Here is a 19,788-nt window from a genome sequence, read left to right on the forward strand (position 1 = left end):
TCTGACCTAACAACTTGCATTAAGTGTTTTGCATAAAGTTCTGGGAAACCTGTATTCACCAGTTAAGTACTGGCTCTAGGCAAACTCAGAAGCTTAGAGGCCAGAGCTGTCCTGGGTACATCCTGTCCTTGAAATGTGAATATTTCTAATCAAGTGCTGGCCAGGAGATGCATGCCTTTCACTGAGACAGGCCTAGCAGGCCTAGTAGGATGTGCATGGCCTTTGCATTAGAGGAGGATCACCTTATGAAGACCATCCACCAGGCTTTGGAATTTCAACCTAATTCTAGAACATGGAGCAGATGCCAAAAGAGGTTTTAGAGGGTAAGAGATAAACCAGAGATAAAGGGGAAAAAAAAATTGCCTGAGGAAACCTTCAGGTTTTATATATTAGGTTGGATTCTCATTCTCTCCCTCCATCCTTCTCTCTCTCTCTCTCTGTCTCTATTTCTCTCTTCCTTTCTCCTTCTCTCCCATTGGATTCTTTCATTAACCATAGGTAGTTCTGAATGAAGAAGATCTGTGATAAAAACATTCATCTATTCATTCGACAAATACTAACTACTGTTAGACACTGTGCTAGAGATCCTGATGCTCTTACAAATAAGAAAACCCCTGCCTTCAAGGAACTCATAATCCGAAAGGCATCACAGACAAGAAAAATAACCTTTATGGCAGGATGCATAATGCGTCCCAGGTATTAGCTGGGACCTCCTGGCCCCTTGGGACCTGGCAAAGATGAGCCTCACAAAATTCCCATTTCATGTCTCTTTGAAGGCCAAAGCATGTTCCCAAGATTCCTGTTACATTCTCAGTCAGCTTTGCTCTGATTTCCTGCTTTCTGATGTTCTCTGCTTCTTGTAGCTGTTCTTTTATTTCTGTTCTGACATAGACCCCAGGGTTGGGACAACTCCTTCTCTTCTGTTCCCTCCCACATCCGGGTGGGCCTCTCTTCCTCCCACAGGAAGGAATCATGAAAATAAGGTTACTATACTGATACTATGTTGTAGAACTTGAACTGAGAGTTTTGGGGTCATGAGAGAGCACAGAAATAAACCTCAAATGACATAGGGCCCATTCCTTTGGTGGGGTCTATCTGGTACCCATCACCGGGGCCTTCTCAGTGTCTGCCTCACCTCACAGAGCACTCAGATGTCCTCCTGCCTTCTCTTCTGACTCCTGATTCTCTTCCTCATGCCATCCCTCCTACACTGTATTCTGCCTCACCCCCCCGTACTCCAGTTCTGGAATATTCTTGCTCTCTATTGTCCAGAGTAAGGCTTTCCTTGTCATGCACTCCAAAATTCAAGCACAAGCCCATCTTGTTCCCGCCTAAATCCTTCCTGGTGCTCAGGCAATGGGCCTTTCAGGTTCTAGAATCCACTTTCTGTTTGCCATATAGAAGGCCGTGTAGCTGCCTACTGTTTCTCCTCTCCTTTATCTGTACTGATTGACTTATACACTCATTCAACAGTATTTGTTGGATGTCTGCTGTGGATCAGGTACCACTCTGGGTGCTGAGAGTAAAACTGTGTACGAGACGGACACAGGTCCTATCCTCATGAACTTACATTCCAGGAAGAATGTACAAGATGCTAAGAAGAAACAGAAAGGCCTTACCTCATTCTGGGATAGGATTGCACATCATGGAGAGCTAAGTCTGACAAGACAAGCAGGATTAATCTAGGTCACTCGGAGGATAGCATTTCAGACAGAGGGACTCAAGGACAAAAGTTGGCTCTGAAGTTCTCCACCATTCAGTCGAGCTGCTGGAATGAAAAGGGAAACAGAAATTGTGGTTTATTTCCATCATCTCTCCCTCCAGCTCCCACACCTCAATACTTAAGCCATAGCTTTTGAGCAGAGTTGAGGTATGAGCTCTCTAGTGAGGAAGACAAGGCACAGTCTCCTACCCTTTTCAGTTTCTGGGTGGAGTCAAGGGTCTGAGAGTCTGGTTTGAATTGGTTTCTCTTGCCCAGAGGCTGGGCCCTGGAGCACGCTCTTTCCTCACCCAGGTAGATCCCAAGGTAGGAGCTTCTCTGCAATCTTGTCTTGGAGAATGGAAGGCAGGATCTGGCTGGAGGGTTTGTCATGCTCACAAAGAGCCGTAGGATTTGGAATTGGGTCCCAGGGCTGTTGTTAGTTTATATGGAACATTTATGCAAAACTGAAAAACAAAACAAAGCAAAACAAAACCCTGCCACTTCTTCTGGGACGATGCAACCCATGGTCGGGGTGCAGGCTTTGAGAAGGGGAAAGTCCCCTCTACCGGGATGCCGCCTAAACGAAAGGTAATCCACTTTGTCCCAGGTTGTGCAGATTCTATAAATGTAGTTTGAATAGATCGATGAGGTTCTTATAGTACCCAAATCCACGGATATACTCAAATTGTAGGTCTTTCCTCACAAGGCTCTGAATGATTAGCTTATAAAATGGCAGTGTTTAAGGAACTGTACATCACAATCGGTACATCTTTTCCCTTCTTCTTATCCAATTACTTAAAAATAACAGTAATAATGGTTAACCTTTATTGGGCATACTTGACATGTTCCAGGCACTGCACTAAGTAATTTCCGGAGATTAACTCCATGAATCCTTACAACAACCCTGTGACTTACACATCATCAGTCCCATTTAATGTTTCAGAAAACAGAGGCTTAGGTGGTTGAACTCAGCTAGTGAGTGGGTTTTAACTTAGAGCCCGTTGTAACTCCCACTCTATACCACCTGTTTTCTTTTATTTCCCTGCTTTCTTCCTTTCTCTCTCCTCCCTCTCTCTCCTGCCCCATGGGAACAAACCCTCGCAGAGAAGCCAGGTCAATGAGGTATGCATTGTGCTCCCTGATAACTCTTATGATTGACCTCTGAGTTCTGAACGGCCCTGAGACTGGGCTTTCTAAACAAATAGTTTCCCTTTGCTGTTTGGGGTATGCTGAAGAGCTCAGGATTCTGAAAATCCTGGTTTCAGGTTTCCAAACCAGTAGATCATGCCCAGAGCCTAATCCTTGCTGGGTGGTAACATGTCACCACACAAGAAAACATAGCTCTACTTGGCCCTTGGCAGGAGGTTCTGTGGCTTTTCTGGCCAGCCCAACCAAAGGCAATGGAGAAGCCCCCATCCATGGTCATTTCTAGAGAACTCTTCGCCATGTGGGGAAAACAGATAGAGAACAGTACCTGGTAGTTTCTCTACAAAAGGCTCCATGTTTTCCTTATGTTTTTGGCACACCTCAGGATAATTCCCTTAGGTATTAGCCATCCTCTCAAAAAATCGTAAGATACACAACATTTTAACCAAAGTTGGTAGTTAAAAACTGGGGCCACAATAGTGGTACTCCCCTTGACTTGACTTTGAAAAACCTTTATACTCTAAAAAAAATGTAATGACTACTTGAAACATAGATCTATTCATGCACCTTTAACCTTTGTTAAAGATCGTGATATAATGAAGATGCATAGCTAATCCAGAAAATGTCTAATTTTGGTGAAAAATTACAACATCCAATATATTAACTTCCAAATAAGATAACCTGGTGCTCTCAGTTATTGGTTTCCAAGGACTCGTTGAACATTTCCTTGTTTGGCTTTGGAGGAATTTGCTCTGGGATTTCAGCCTGGCCCTCGACTCGCTGAAAGACTACAGACATAGAGCAAGCAGGCGGAGAAGCCAACTAGCGAAAATGAAAGTAAGAGGTCCTGGGCCCGATGCTTAGTGTGTGTTCTTTAAAGAAGGAAGAACTCCTGCAGGGTCAGGGGAATGTCACTGGCAGCCCCAGAACTTGGGAACGCCAATCAGACATCATGTACTCCGGACAGATCAACAAAGTCCAGAGGCAAAATGTTTCATTGTAATTGATATAGCAGTGTCCTGGCTTCCCTGAGATGTCTTCTCTCCCAGAGGTTGTTATTTTACCATTAGCCATTTAACCCTTTCCCCTGATGTTGACATACTTAACCCAGTAGGGAAAGCGAGTGGTAGATCTTCCAGACCAAAGCCCAGGCTTTGGAAGGTTACAGCTAAGAAAGCATCCATAGCCAGGTCCAGTCCCGTTTAGTAAAATTTCTAACCATGATACAGTGCTGGGGCATGCCAAGAAGGGGACCAGATATGCATTCATTAGCTGAGGTGAAAAGAACAATGTTGGGCGCCTGGGTGGCTCAGTTGGTTGAGCGACTGCCTTCGGCTCGGGTCATGATCCTGGAGTCCCGGGATCGAGTCCCACATCGGGCTCCGTGCTCAGCGGGGAGTCTGCTTCTCCCTCTGACCCTCTTGCCTCTCGTGCTATCTCTCATTCTCTCTCTCAAATAAATAAATTAAAAAAAAATCTTTAATAAAAAAAAGAAAAGAACACTGTCTTCCTCTTAGTTGGGGTTGGGGTCAGGGAGTGACAAGGTCTTATTTTTGAAAATTGTGAAATAAATATTGATTAAAATGTGTAACATTAACATCTTATCTCTTGAGAACTTTTACAGAAACAGAGTGATTGTGAACACTATTGAATTTTTCTTTTCTTTTTTTTTTAAAGATTTTATTTATTTATTTGACACACAGAGAGAGAGAGAGAGCAAGCGAGCACGCACAAGTAGGCAGAGTGGTGGAAAGAGGGAGAGGGAGAAGCAGGCTCCCCACTGAGCAGGGAGCCCAGTGAGGGACTCGATCCCAGGATCCCAGGATCATGACCTGAGCCACTTAACGGACTGAGCCACCCAGGTGCCCCTCTACCGCATTTTTCAAGTGAGGTTTCCTAAGACCTTTGAACCCTGAGAAGCACGTCAGAAGTCCTAAGTCTAACTGTTAAATATTACGAAATATGGTGTGGCAAAATAAAAACTTTAAAGTAAGAGGAGCAAGAAGACCTCTGTTCTGATTATACTTTAGCCTCCTCTAGTTGAGAGAATCTAGTAACTTTTCCATGATCATTAGTTGACCGTAAGGACCCCTTGAAGCTCTTAAATTCTCTGCTAATATAAGCACAGCACTCTGTCTGATAGGTTTCCACAGTTTTAGTGTCTCCTACACCATGTAGGTAAATTTTAGACTGAGGTCACGGTGTAGTATTATCCTCTAAAACATTTTTCTGTTATACTCAAGTGAACTGTAAATCTCTGAAATGCTAGATAGGTGTTTCATTGCACTTTGTGAACGTTCTATATGGCTTCAAAAATACATCTGAGACTAAAAATGTATTGTCTTTCAAACCACTTTCATGTATGGTGTTTAAAATGGAAAATGCAATATAAGGAAATACAGTGTTTCTCTCCAGATTGTAATAAAAGGTTTATATGATCAATTAACAGTGCTTTCACTGCCCTCTGCTGCATTAAAGAGAGCACTGAATTTGGAGAGCTTAGTCTTAACATCTGATTGGGGAAGGCCAACTTTTCATTTATGGTCATTGTTATTAATGCTCACTGGCATATTCCAAGTGTAACACTATCTAACCTGGAAAATCTCAATAATGAAGCAGCCAATGACCCAAAACCAAATAAGCACTCTGTTCTTGTGAGTCAGGATTTTCTGGGGTTTTATTAGTTCCGGGTGTTCTTTCTACAAGATCACTAATATATATGGAAATAGCTGTTTATTTAGCAGGTAATTATAAAGGTTTTTAATACCTGTTATTTTTTTTTAAGATTTTTATTTTTAAGTAATCTCTACACCCAAAATAGGGCTTGAACCCACAGCCCTGAGATCAAGCATTGCATGCTCCACTGACTGAGCAAGCCAGGCATCCCAATACCTGTTATTTTTTAAAATATGAAAAATTAATAGAAATGGCAATAAAACATCTTAGATGAGAACCTTGCTTCTTTAAAAAGTGGAATGAAGCTTAATAGAATTGCTTTGTGGGAATGTTCTATTATTTGCATTTAAATATTGGGTGCTTAGCATAAGGAAAAGATTGAGTGTTTTCATAGTTTCAAGTATATCTTCATCTACTTTTAATTAACAACATTAAGTGCCATGTCAGTCTATTCTCTAGGGCTTCTATTTAATAATAATAGTGAAAATTAATAACATACTCATGAGCCTTCCTGGAGATATGCTTGTTATTTGTATTCATGATTGACCTAGCAAAAGCTTTACCTGAAATCTATTTTACTCCTGAATTATAAATTATCAACAAATTTTATTCACTTAACAACAATGCGTCAAATGTCTATTATGTATCAAGAACAAACTTATAGATGAATGTAAACTGCATTTCTGACTTAAGATGGTCACAATCTAATGGGTGTAAAATATAAATAAACATGTCTTATGGAGAAATTTCGGGGGGGGATGAATTTTCCAAAGATAGTGCTCCCATTTGTGCCAATCAAGAGCCCCAGTAGTCTGATTGTTTTTGATCAGGATCTATGGCACAGTTACTAGTGACTAATTCTGCTTGTAGTACTCCTCAGTGCTCACTAAGAAAAATGGGAATGGGTTTTGCAAATCTCTCTCTCTCTCTCTCTCTTTTTTTTGTTTGTTTTTTAACTATATACCTTTTAATAACTTGATACCTTCCTTGGACAAAATGTCTGTATCTACCCTAAACACCCCATTTCCTCTCCAATCACAAATGTGTTTGTAAACAATAGAAAGATAAATATACTTCCAAGTGCAGATAACCTTTATTTTATTTTTATAACTCTGAAGGGATAGTAATAGAAAACTGGTTCTGTTATATCCAATTACTGCCAAAATGGAGAGCTACCAATCCAACACTCCAGAACCAAAGTGGGTATTTTGTGGTGGATGATTCTGACATTTAACTAGCTAGGAGTCAATAAACCTCTTTAGCAAGTTAGTTTATTTGGTACCAAGAGTATGTTTTGAAAACACAAGGAATACATAAAGGGCTTTGCTTGAAGTCCTCAAATACCATATAAGGAAGTGATTGCTCAAAGTTAAATGCTTTGATAAAGTTTTTCATTTTGTTATGGTTAAGGTAGGCATTTAGTTATACTTGCTTCAAAAGTTTTCCAGGATTAAGTCATTGAAGTCATACTGTATGGTGTGCAACTGGGACCTTTGATCATCCTTTCATATATATGAGCCCTGAATGGAAACCTTAAGCTTCTTCTTGAGAACCTTAGCCAAGCCCAACCTGTCTGCAGTGGTCACCTCCATGAGGAAGCAGAGTAGCCTTCTATTTGGACAACTTCTTTTAGTCTCCTCCATCCTGTTGTCAATATGGTTCTTCAGCTAGTTGCATCCCGGGAACACAGGGAGTGAAACATCCAACTACTGTCCATCAGCACTTACCAAAAATGTGCTTGAAGGAAACCTGTCCACACTAAGAAATATTTTAAGAAAAAGTTTCATAAATTGTTTTTTATTCAATAAGCATGTTGTAAAATTTTTAGGGGGCAATAATTAATCATCCTCTTCTTCCTCTTTTAATTTCACAACCAATTAAGGAATAGACCAGAGTTAGACAGACGGAGCTTAAAAAAAAAAATCAGCTTTATTATTGGTAAACTTGACTTGGAGAGTATGGTTTGACCTGTGCCCACATCAGTCTTCCTTACAGGTTCCCTTTTTTTTCCCGGAAGCATTTGCATGTGTAGGGAAAACTACCTATGATTGTAGGTACTTTATAACTCCTTGTCAATACATAAATGAATGAACTGGCCAATCACAAAGGTTACTCCTGCTTTTAATTCTCAGAGGAATGTCAATATAAATTCTAGAGTACAGGAAATCTTTTCATTTGTTTTGACCCCCATGACCATCTGCCTCTTTGGACCTGCCCAGCTGCTTTCAGAGGTGACAGAAAGCTCGAATGGCTTTCAGACAGAGCACTTTTGGTACCAGCAAGAGGTCCCCTCAGCACCTTTTCCCCTTTCTCTCCCCCCTTCGTCTGAATATACAACATGTTGTTCTCTGATGTGAAAATATTGTTTGATTTCAGAGATTTGCTCAGTGTCTTAGGCCAGCTGTTGTGGCTCAAGTAGGATTAACTTAAACACCAGTTGCTGTTTAGCAACTTACTCTAGTCAATCAACAGATATTTAATATATGCCTTTTATGCAGAAAACAAAGAGAAAAGCAGAACAAACCCAATACTCTTAAGAATGGGAAGCCAGGGGTGCCTGCGTGGCTCAGTCGGTTAAGTGTCTGCCTTGGACTTGGGTCATGATTTCGGGGTCCTGGGATTGAGTGCCAAATCAGGCACCCTCCTCAGTGGGGAGTCTGCTTCTCCCTCTGCCCCTCTCCCTGCTCATGCTTTCTCTGTTTCTCTCTTCCTCAAATAAATAAATAAAATTTAAAAAACAAAAAGAATGGGAAGCCAGATCCTGCTGATGATTATGGTATGCCAACGTTTTTAAGACAGCAGAGGCGTGAAATGCCTGCCTCAAAGGTCCCAAATGATCTAGGCTGAGAGCCATACATATCCACCTTCCTTTCAGGTTTTAACTTCAAATTATCAATTTTACTCACAGTAAATGTGGACTTGACAATGGGACTTGGACCTGAGGCTAAACCAGCACTTCCTTTTAGGGAATTAACATTTATTAAGGTTATTTGGTCTCTGGTGACAGGCCAACCTGCTTCACCCATTCACAGATGAGAAAACTGGCAAGGAGAACAGAAGCCTAGCTGGGCCTACCTGGGGAAAGTTTAATCGCTTTCTGGATTTTGTTTTTTGTTTTTTGTTTTTTTTTAAAGGAGTGAATTTAATTTTTTAATTTTTTTTAAAGGTTATTTATTTATTTATTTGTCAGAGAGAGAGAGTGGGTAAGAACAAGCAGGGGGAGCTGCAGGCAGAGGGAGAAGCAGGCTTCCCGCTGAGCAGGGAGCCCGATGTGGGACTCGATCCCAGGACCCTGGGATCATGATCTGAGCCGAAGGCAGACGCTTAACGACTGAGCCACCCAGGCTGGATTTTGAAGCACAACTGAGCCCACTGCCCACAAGCACAGTCAGTATAAGACAGTAAGAGAAAGGATTGGCCAACACAAACTTTTCCGTTCAATAACCGTAGTCTTTGGAAAAATCCTGTTCAATGGTGTTCAGGCTCTCCACTCATCAAATTAGCTACTCCTCCCATGGGAGAAGTGACAGGAGACATCTAGAAGATATTGTCCCATCTGTGGGAGGAATGGAATTTCCCCTTTGTGGAGAAAGTAAGAAAAGGGAAATAATGGTCTCCCCAACACTGAATTATTCCACAGGGGTAGATCTCCCCAGGCAGTCCTGGTGACCTTCATTGTCCTGAACACCACTGCGGGTGGACATGTAGAACTCTATTTAATCTCTGTAGAAACTCTGATGTAGGAGTTAGCCTAACTTCTTCTCATGGAGACCCTCATCAGAACATAAAAGAAAGAAAGAAGACAGAATAATATTTACCATACATACAAAGGGAAATCCGAGCCTGCAAGCAAAATCTGTACCCTCATGTTTCCCATTTGGGAAAATAAAATATTTTATATATATTTTTCTTTCCACCTCCCCCTCCTTCCAGAATGCAGGAGCTTATTTGTCCGAAGTAACCCACAAGGAAGCCTAGCAAATCAGTCTCTTATGTGCTGACTCCAGTTTCTTTCCATCATTGCCAACACTCTTCTCCTAGGATTGTCATTGGCTTTAAAAGGGGTGTCATAGGTGAAAATGTTTTGCCTATTACCTAAGAGTTAAAGTTACCCGTCTCTGGGTTTGAATCCTGGTTCTCCCCTGTACTAGCTCTGTGACCTTGGGCAAACCGCTACAATCTGTCTGAGACTGAGTTGATTTTTCATCGCAGGGTGAGTGCTTACTAATTTTCGTGCCTTTCCTCTGAATGTGGGAAATGAATTAGATATAGAATCAGCAATATATATTTTATAAGCTGGCTGTACCCACCAGCCTCCTGCTCTGTCTCCCCACTCACACCATTTTTTTTGCAGGCGGCAAATGCAGTGGAAAAATATGAACTTTGGAATGAAACAGCCATGGGTTTGAATTTCTGTTGTATCATTTATTAGCTGTGTGACTTTGGATAAATCACCAAAAGGGTCTCATTCTCTTACTGTGCTAACAATGTTAATCATAATGAGGAAAGAGACCTATATACAGAGTCCTATCTTAAAGCAGAGAATCATAGTATACACATCAAATATCAGATTTTTTCCTCCATTTTAGAAAGTGGTTTATATATTATATGAGGTCTTCATTTCTTCATTGACTGATTCACTTGTAAGGCATACCTGTGCACTAAATTTGTACACAAGCACACACACAGAGTTCCCATGGAAGCCAGCTTCCTTTCAGGAGGGTGCCGATTTCTTTGAGAAAGCCACAGCCCAGTGCCCGTGATAACGGGCATTTTCTGTTATGGTGATGAGTGAGGATGGGTTAATCCCTGTGCCTGTCAGGTTTGGCCAACTACCCCCAGATTTCCCTTCATCAAATGTAAATATGCGTCCTGCCAAGTACTTTCCATTTACTTTGTAAGCTTCGTGTTTTTCATTGGAAATTCAATCCATGTGTGCTGAGTTATTTACTGAACTCAGAATATTATTGGGCAAATGCCAGTTCATATCCAAAAAGTTCCCTCCCCACAAAAGAACCCACCATAAAGATCCACATTTTTTTCTCTCTTCCTTTAATTTTTTATTTTAATCAGGATCAGAACTAAAAGAAGCCTCATTTGGTTCTGAAGTTACATAAAAGTTATATGGGCTACACCAGTCAGTAGTCTCTGAACATACAAACTAAAAGAATCACACCGAAAGGAGCAATCCGCAGTCCCTCAGAACATCTTGTTAAAAGTGTCAATTTTGTATTGACTTGTTTTAAGATTCCTTTCTTCACCAAAAAGGAAATTGGTTCTTAATGTTTCCGTTTTACAGGTGAGGACACTAACAGTCAATGACTTGCTTATCATGGTCAGATGATAGGAATTTGGAAAGGAGAATGAAGAATAAGAAATAAGCACAGCTAAGGGTTAAACTCAGGTAATTATTGTATTTGAGCTGAGAAAAGAGGCATGGTGGACACCTCTTGTGGGAGAGTACATTTTAGCACCCAAAGGGAATCAGCGCTTGAGCGGCAGGTGGAGCTTTTCTCAGTGGGATGAGATAAGAAGTGTTCACACAGGCATGATACCATGAGTTCTCATGCACTAGAAATATCATGTGTAGGTAGAGAGGTGGATTTTTTTTTAGAGCCACGTTATACAACAGATTTTCTTATTTATGCATATTCAGTCCATCTGTAACTCCTTTGCCTGTTCTTGGCCACCAGCCTAGAAGAGGCCCAGACCCAGAATATTATGTAAAACTGTGGGATTTTTGACAAATTAGGTTTTAATTCCCTTACGGTTCCCTGATCCACATTTATGACTTCCACTCCCAAACTGATGTGTTTAGCCTGATCTCTCATTTGCTTCTAGTCTAATTTCAACAATTCAACTGATTTTAACACAGCCCTCTGCTTGAATACCTGCTAACAATGCTCTCATGTATAATCGGTGTTATTAATGAAACATGTTGGAAAGAGAGCTTGGGTTTTATTTTTATTTGCCAATATTTGATCCCCCTTCTGAGATTCCCTTGCCTCTACCAATAACACCACCATAATTACAAATTTGCAGGCATTCTTGATTTCCACTCCCCTATAAATCTGGTCTCTTCCTGAGTCTATAGTTTTTGCTTCAAATTGTGTCTCTTATCTCTTTCCTGTGGGTTATAACAGATAAACTCTAATCCAGGCTCTCATCACTTCCTGTTTGCACAACTTTAATGGTTTCCTCATTTCTCTGTCTTCAGTCTTCTCCTCTTTAGTCCATCTTGCACACTGACTAATCCCTCTAGGGGGCTTAAGAACCAATAAATATTGCTCATCGCTACTGGGTCATATCCAGTGTCTCATCCTGGCATTTAAAACTGTTTTTAATGTGGTTCCACCCCACTGATCCATCTTTACTTTCAATGACCTGTCACACACACCGTCCCACCCTTGTTAGGTCAGCTGTACACCTCTCCAGAACACACTATGTTTTTCCCCACCCCTGTTCTGCCATGCTTACATCACGGGTCACACACAGTCCAGTTTCACGGCTAAAGGAGCTGGAAAAAAGACTTGCACATGGAATGATAAATAATTTGGGAGACAGATTCCCAAATCCAGCTAGTACTAGTACTAGAGAGAAGACAAGTCTAACAAATAGAATAGGGCTTGGGACAAGTATAGGAACAGAAAATTTGGGACGGTCCGGGCAAGCAGTTCCTCTGAGAAAAAGCCAGACTTCAAGAGTGGGAATGGACTAGCATAGGGATGACAGACAGAGATGAAGGATCCAGGACAGCCATTCTGAGAAATCTAGGCATATATACAGACAAACAGCATCTGGAATATCTACCTATGGTAGTAGAGTCCAGTAATTTCTTGGTGAAATCCAGGAGTAGGTCTTTCATCCCTGGGAGGACGAGGAGATATGACAAGGCAAGAAAAGACTCCCATCCTAGAAGAGCTGGGATCATCAAAGGCAGGATTAAATCACAAAGGGAGAGACACGCAGAAATATGGTTACAGGATTTGTTCCCTAGAACAATATAGAAGCTTGTGAAAACTAGGTCACCCAATCAGTACCAACCAACATCAAGTGACCCAGTCCTGTGCCCCAAAAAACACAGCACTGAGAATTTGTGTTCCAGAGGCTGAGAGGGAATCTACCATCGTAAATGCCTTTAGACTTGAATTATATCCTCTTGCCACTGACTGTATGATCGTGTGCAATGTCCTTAATTTTTGTGAGCCTTGATTTCTTCATATATAATAATGAGGAAAATAATTCATACTCTATAGATTTGGTATGATGATTAAACAAAGTGGCTGCTATGGCACCTGCCATTTCATGAGAGGCTTGCTGCTCTTTGCCAGACTTCTGACATTTCTCCTCCGAGAAAGGGATTGACCCTCGAGGCTGAGGTGGTGTTAAGCCTGTGGGTGGGAACCTGCCATTCCACTGATGGTGGAGAAGAGTCCAGAGGCGGGAAATCAGGCATGGCCTGACTCCTCACTGGGATGCCTTCTTTCCTCCCTCTTCTTTCTCCCCTCCTCATTCCCCCAGCCTCTTATCTCCACCAATCCTGAACATGACTCATTCTCAACACAACTGCACCTCTTCTCTGAAGCATCAACTCTGTTCTCAAGATTCCTCCATTCTTTTGGCCCCTTTTGGACTGGCATTTTGCTAATTACTTGACCATGTATAATATTAGCAATCCCAGTTTTGACTTTTTCCAAGTAATCCCTGAGGTTCATGGCATTGCCATTTGTAATGTTGCTAAGATGTAACTTCCACAGAAGTTCTGCAAAATGAGCCAAGTGAGTGAACCCTGCGAGTTGTCCTCCATCATAGTCTAACATAATTTTGATGATACCAATTTGTTGTTGCCTGAACATTTTGTGGGGAGAATTATATCCTATTTTGGAATTTGAGGGTTGGGAATTTTTAACTTCTCTGGATGAATTCCTTGGTAATGTCAATGGCCTACAATATTATCATTTGTTGATTTTTAGTTGCCTCTTGTACTTTAGCCAGATTTGTTTAACCAGATTTCAAGCCTCTCTATGATTAAGCTGAGTCTCTTCTCTCACATGGTTCCCCCCGAATTTAGCCCAAAGTTGACTTCATAGTGAGCACTCAACCTGCAGTTGGTGATTGATTCAATGAGTGTCTCTTGTTACCATTTTGTTTAGTTTTTGGAATTCTAGATAGTCATTTTCTTCAATTGTCTAGTTACATCTAAAATAAAATTTAATATTTTCACTAGCATAATAGAAAGGGAAGCAAAACACAAAGGAGTTGAGTCTAATACTCAATTTTTTTTTTTTTTTTTTGGTAAGAAAAGCATGACAAGCCATTTGCAGGGAAATTTTGGCTACACATCATTCTTGTCACCAGGAAGCAGGGTAATTTATATTATCTTGTTCTGTTTATGGACTGAGTTCCTTGTCTGTTGCTTAATCTATATCCTATGTTGTCGAGAAAGGAGACTCGAGCCCAGCTATCACTCATCCACACTTATATCATCCTGACTTGAACACTACAGAGGAAAAAACACTCTTCGTGTTTGAGAAATGAAGTTGTACACATTTAATTTTGTATCCTGTTTTTGAATAACTTAAGAGGAGAATTTCCTAGATGAAAATAAATCATATTAATTTTATTAATGATGGCCACTACTAATAATGATACATATCCCCATGTACAGTGTAGTAGAACCTTTTCCTCTGTTTTCTAGAAATCTTGATTTTTCAACTCTTTTTAGTGTATTTTTCTTTGTAATATATAAGACCTTATAATATATATTTTCACACAGTGAAAAGAGATGTTGTTCTGCCTATGTTCCCTCATACTTTTTCCAGACCATTCCTCAGTCATGACCATTTTCTGGCTGGCTTTCCTGGCAGAGTATAACACACATACCCACACTCCTAGAACTCTCTGATGTTTGCTTGGTAAGTTCCACTTAGTTCCTTCCTTGGCCTGCGTCCTTCAGGGAGCTGTGGGACCACGGGGTTCATACGCCTTCTTTCTTCTCTTCTCTTCCAGCACATACATGGGAATCATTCCAGAGTCAGATTGGACTCATTTTATGGGAAAGTGTTTGGATTTAGAGCCATATATGATTTCACTTAAGATTAAAAAAGACACAATAAATAACAAATGTTGGTGAGGATGTGGAGAAAAAGGAACCCATGTGAGCTGTCAGCAGAATGCAAATTGCTGCAGCCACTGTGGAAAACAGTATGGAGTTTCCTCAAAAAATTAAAAATAGAATTACTATCTGAATCAGTAATTCCTTTTTTTAAAAATTTTATTTTATTATGTTATGTTAATCACCATACATTACATCATTAGTTTTTGATGTAGTGTTCCATGACTCCTACTGAGTATTTACCAAAGAAAATAAAACACTAATTTGAAAATATATGTACACCTTTATGTTTATTGCAGCATTATTTACAATAGCCAAGATATGGAAGTAACCTAAGTGGCCACTGATAGATGAATGGATAGAGAAGATGTAATATACACACACACACACACACACACACACACACACACACACACACACACACATATACACAGTGGAATATTACTCAGCCATAAAAAAGGTTAAAATCTTGCCATTTGCAACAACATGGATGGACTAGAGGGGATTATGCTAAGTGAAATAAGTCAGTTAGAGAAGGACAAATACCATATGATTTTACTCAAGTGCGAAATTTAGGAAAACAAAGCAAATAAACAAAAAAAGAAAAAAACCCAGACCCTTCAATATAGGGAACAAACTGGTGGTTGCCAGAGGGGAGGTGGGTGAGGAGACGAGTGAAATAGATGAGGGGGATTAAGAGTACTTGCCATGGGGCACCCGGCTGGCTCAGTCAGAAGAGCATTTGACTCTTGATCTCGGGGTCATGAGTTTGAGCCCCATGTCGGGTGTAGAGATTACTGAAAAAATAAATTAAAAAAAGAGTACACTTGTTATGATGAGCACTGAGAAATGTATAGAAGTGTTGAATCATATTGTACACTTGAAACTAATATAACACTGTATGTAAATTATACTTCAATAATTTTTTTAAAAGCTGCACTAAAAAAGAAAAAGAACTCATCAATAAGTGTCACCATCACCATTTTGAGCATCTTTTCCTATCACATTATACTGTAGCTGGAAAGGAAAGATGTATAGACCACCTAATCCATTGGTTTTCAAAGTCTGATTTATAAAATGGATCAAGCGGGCCTGGCTGGGTAAAGAGGGAGGGAAGAAAGGCCCCTGTGCCTGGTGATAGCCCGTGAGGCACACCTTCTGCACATACCAGTCTGTAAACCACTAATTTGAACTAAATATCACAGTTTGCAGATGAAGAAACTGAGCCCAGAAAGGTTAAGTGACTCACTCATGGTCATGTAAACGAGTTTGTGGCAGAGTAGATCCCAACTTACCAAGTACAGAGTCCTTTCCAGGGCTTTCCCCACAGATAACTGCTAAATAAAGAGTTCGTTTCTACTCATTGGACTAGTGCAGTTCATCTCTGTGCCCAAGAGCAGTGTATGAGAACTCGTGTTTTCCTTGTTACAAATCTTTTATTTTTGAAGGAGATTCACAATTCACTGAAATCACCAAAGTACCAGAAACACTGTGACAAATCACAAGGGACAGGACATTGTGCACTTTTAGCTGGCCCACCTGTTCCATGATGGGCTTTCTAGCTGAGTAGTCTAAAGCCTTGCAACCGACCTGCTTCATAAGCTCAGCCCAGAGCAGCTCAGCCAACCGAGTCTACTGGTCACTTTAATGGGTGGTCTCCTTTCTCCATCAGCAACCTGGGAAGCTAACCACACATTAGAAGGCCTTGGTGGTGGCCAGTTAGCGCAGAGCCCACCATTAGAGGCCATCCACATCAATACCATCGTCCACAGCCTTCCTTGTGATTAATGTAATCACAATAATTACTGGCCTCCCTTTTGAGGTCTTGGCCACAAGAGCAAGAGTTTTCCCTGAGTGCACCGTTTCCAAAGAACTGTAAGTCCCTAGTTGTAGAAGATGATGTCATGAGTTCTGATGAGGGCGTTGCTCTAGAGCAGCTGAGGATTGGCCCCAAAGGCCTAAAGGAGCCAATTCAACTTATATCTCACAGCTGCATCCCCATGGCCACATGCAAGCAGCCAATTACTGTATCATTAACCAAAACAAGCTTATGGATGTTATTGTACTTTTTACTCCTATACCTTTTAGAGGAATATTGAGACCTAAAATCTCTTTTCTTTCATGCCCCTCAGACTTGGCACATAATTATCTTTCTTCCTTCCTTCCTTCCTTCCTTCCTTCCTTCCTTCCTTCCTTCCTTCCTTCCTTCCTTCCTTCCTTCCTTCCTTCCTATACTTCCCTTCCCTACCCTACCCCATCCCATCCCATCCCATTCTTTTTTTTTTTTTCTTTCTTTGTCAGGAGCTAATGCTTAAATCAAAACTGGTCAGATTGGAATTTCCATCCAGAAAAAAAATTAGTTGATTATTCTCTAATTAGACCACTTGAGGGCAGCATAGCCTCAGGAGCATATTTTTTGACCAACTGATATGTAGCATAAGGAGGAAATATGCACTGTGACTTTCATATACATATTGCTGTAATTCAGGGAATAAACCATAAATAACGAGAAAACACTCCCTGGAAGTCATTTCAAATTTAAGGATGAAGGAATACATGTCTAATTTTAAATGTACCTACATTGTTTTCTTATATAACACAGTTACTTGAGGCAGGCACGATATAAACCATTCATATGAGAAAGAGATTTAAAACTGAGGACTCTCTTGTTGGTGGGAATGCAAACTAGTGCAGCCACTGTGGAAAACTTCCTCAAAAAGTTAAAAATTGAATTACCTTAAGATCCAGCAATCGCACTACTGGGTATTTCCCCAAAGAATACTGAACACTAATTCAAAGGACACATGCACCCCTATGTTTATAGCAGCATTATCTACAATAGCCAAATTATGGAAAAAGCCCAAATGTCCACTGATTGATGAGTGGCTAAAGAAGAAGTGGTATAGGTGGTAGATAGTGGAATATTATTCAGCCTTTAAAAAAGAATGAAATCTTGCCATTTGCAGCTACATGGATGGAGCTAGAGTGTAATGCCAAGTAAAATAAATTAGAGAAAGAAAAATACCATATGGTTTCACTCATATGTGGAATTTAAGAAACAAACAAGCAGAGGGAAAAAAAATAAGAGAGAGGCAAATCAAGAAACAGACTCTTAATTACAGAGAACAAGCAGATGGTTACCAGTGGGGAGGTGGGCGGATGGATGAAATAGGTGATGGGGATTAAGGAGCGCACTTGTGATGAGCACCGGGTGTTGTATGGAAGTGTTGGATCACTACGTTGTACACCGGAAACTAACATTACACTGTATGTTAACTAACTGGAATTAAGATAAAAACTTAAAACATTTGTTTAGTTAAAAAATAAAATAAAATAAAATAAAATAAAATAAAATAAAATACATAAAACCAAGTGCTCTCAGAAAAAATAAAGGGGTCCCAGACAGTAAAAAAAAAAAAAAAAAAAAAAAAAGGCTAAACTAAAATACACCCCACAGGGGTGCCTGGGTGGTTCAGTCGGTTGAGCGTCTCCCTTTAGCTCAGGTCATGATCTCAGGGTCCTGGGACAGAGCTCCTCATAAGGCTCCCTGCTCGGCAGGTAGTCTGCTTCTCCCTCTTCCTCTGCCTGCCGCTTCCCCTGCTTATGCTCTCTCTCTCTCTGTCAAATAAACAAATAATCTTAAAAAAAATAAAATATGCCCCACAACTGACCTGGGAACAAAATCCTGGATATGTTTGCCGATGTTTATGTTCCTCCTGGGGACACGGCTTTTCACAACTAACATGTCCCTTAAAACTACCTCTTTTAAGCTAAGCAGGAAAGCTGCCTCTCTGCCTTTATTCTATATTTTGAGAGTAAATCCAGGGTGAGTAAGAGAAGATAAAAAGAGGAGGTTTAGGGGGAAGAGAAGTAGAGAGGCATTGCACTCTGTCCTTGGAGAATCACGAGTAGTGATTTGTAGGAAAATATCTACATTGGCCCAAATCATAGGGAGCTATACTAACTCCATTCATCTCCAACCCTCTCTAATATATTGTCTGTAGATACCTTTTGGTAGTTTTCACAAGCTGTTAATTAACAAATTGCACTTGATCAGCCTGAGATATTTATGTTCTCTTTCCACATATCACTGCATAAGCTACCTAAATAAGAGACAGATGACTGACTCCCAGAAAGCTGTCTGGAAGGCACTCTACATTCTTTCCTCTCCTCTGTATGGGCTGTAGAAAGAACATGATAATTCTTGAACACATTGCCCAGATTATCTGAAGAAGTCAAAGTCTTAACTCAATGCATGTTTTTTGTTTGTTTGTTTTCAAGGTTGTGAGTGTGGCAAGGAATTGGAGGAAAGATCTGGAAGCAACTCACATGAGGAGCTTCTTTAGTCCAAGCTCAGTTGGACCTTCAGTACCTCTGGAAAATCCCTTCTTTCATCTCAAGTCCATATGCTATCAAATTCCTTTCTGTATTTTTTGGCAAATCTCCAAAACAAAGTCTTTCTCCCTTGAGCGTGGAGGAGGTCTCAGCTCCTTTGTTGAGATGGCCAAGATAATTAGGTGTGAACTCCCTGGTTTTCTTCCCTTCACTTTAGTTTTTCTCCTTCAGTCTCTTCCAGGATCTTGTTCCATCAAGTATCTCCCTAACTCCACTCTTTTCTCCCACACTTGAGGAAAAAGTTCCTTCTCCATCTTATTCACCTTCCCAGCTCTGATCCTTTCTCCCTCCCTTCGTGGCAGACCATGTCCTCGCCTCCCTTGACGCTCTCCCTTGCATCATTCCATGCTGCTCCCACTCTTCACAAACCACCCTTTAAAGCTCATTAGGAATCTGCTCATCACCAGCTGTCAGTGATTTCTTCTCAGCTCTTCTCTTTATGACATCACGTGGCTATCACCATGGTGGCAGCACTGACAAATTCTGCCCCCCCTCCCGGGCCCCTGCTTCTCTCTGAAATTCTTTCTTCCCTTGGATTCAAGAACACACATACTCGCTCTCTGACCTTTTCTCCTCACTCTCTGTTGGCCCCACTTCTCCTTCCGCCTTACATGTAGGGAATTTTCAGTACCCATCCCCATTCCGTCCATCTTCTGTTTCCTCTTTCCCTGAGCTCGTCTACTTCTACACTTCCTTGCCCTTGACGCCCCAGCATGCATTTCCCTTCCAAGCTATGTACCTCACCTTCCGATGG

At 40.9% G+C, this 19,788-nt stretch overlaps 1 protein-coding gene across 4 annotated transcripts in view; it reads left to right on the top strand.

Annotated features, from left to right (window-relative positions):
• The window catches only part of SYNPO2 (synaptopodin 2), a 166,379-nt gene that overhangs the window by 74,115 nt on the left and 72,476 nt on the right, over positions 1–19,788 (top strand). The gene's annotated exons all lie outside the window — the stretch shown is intronic.

Source organism: Zalophus californianus, chromosome 2, assembly GCF_009762305.2.
Source record: "Zalophus californianus isolate mZalCal1 chromosome 2, mZalCal1.pri.v2, whole genome shotgun sequence".
Classification (NCBI taxonomy): domain Eukaryota; kingdom Metazoa; phylum Chordata; class Mammalia; order Carnivora; family Otariidae; genus Zalophus; species Zalophus californianus.